The sequence below is a fragment of the Nanorana parkeri genome, unplaced genomic scaffold (genome assembly GCF_000935625.1).
Source record: "Nanorana parkeri isolate BGI_ZX_2015 unplaced genomic scaffold, ASM93562v1 scaffold1894, whole genome shotgun sequence".
NCBI classification, from domain to species: Eukaryota; Metazoa; Chordata; class Amphibia; order Anura; family Dicroglossidae; genus Nanorana; species Nanorana parkeri.
The window spans coordinates 211,188-212,073 of NW_017308162.1; the positions used below are offsets into that span (position 1 = coordinate 211,188).

At 51.2% G+C, this 886-nt stretch overlaps 1 protein-coding gene across 1 annotated transcript in view; it reads right to left on the reverse strand.

The window, feature by feature from the left end:
* Positions 1-886, reverse strand: part of DPH2 (DPH2 homolog) — an 18,013-nt gene that overhangs the window by 7,630 nt on the left and 9,497 nt on the right. The gene's annotated exons all lie outside the window — the stretch shown is intronic.

Here is an 886-nt window from a genome sequence, read left to right on the forward strand (position 1 = left end):
GGGGGGGGGGGGATTTAGGCGCCTGACACCACAGGAAGTGTCGGATGCTGAGGATTCTTCAGTTGGTGGAACCTTGTAAAAGAGTCATGGTAGGCACGGGCACAGAGGGACAGAAATGTATTAGTGAAGTCTATCCAAACCCAAGAACAAAGAAATTTCAGGTATTGCAGCCACAAGTCCTTAGACGTGGCGGCCGCATGAGTTTTACCTTTGCCAGTAGCACACGTCCTGCCCTAGGGTGACAACGCTTACTCACTGTATGGAAGAAGGAACAGCGTTGTCACCCTAGGACAGGACTACAGAACACTTCCCCCTTTGTTCAATTCCATAACAGAGGGAGAGCTGGATACAATGTAACTGATAACAGTCAGACGGAGCGCACAGGAAGTGATCAGCTCACTGGATTCCTGGCAGGATCAGAAGGTATTTTTTGCATTTAATAAACGGATATAACAAAACCATTTCAATGTCATATTTAACAGACCAAAATGGAGGAAATCAGAGTTCAATGTCGGGGTTCACATACACAGGTTTGTTATGGTGACATTGTTGCTTCAAACCAGGGGGGGGGAGACTCCGGCCCTCCAGCTATGTTAAAACTACAAATCCCCTCACGCACCTGTCTCTAGAAGTCAGGCCTGCGGCAGTGAGAATCTTGCAGTGGCTCATGGGATTTGTAGTTTCACAACAGCCAGAGGGCCAGAGTTTGCCCACCCCTGGGTAACACTTTGGCACGGCTCCTCACAGTGACATTGGCAGGAAATGGCAGAGGTTCCGTGTTCATGACGTCTGATGTGTTCGTTGCCGTGAGGACGGAGACGACGCTCCGTCCTCGGGGGCCGCTGCGCGTGAGATGACGAGTCGCGGGCTGCTCAGCGCTCCCCCG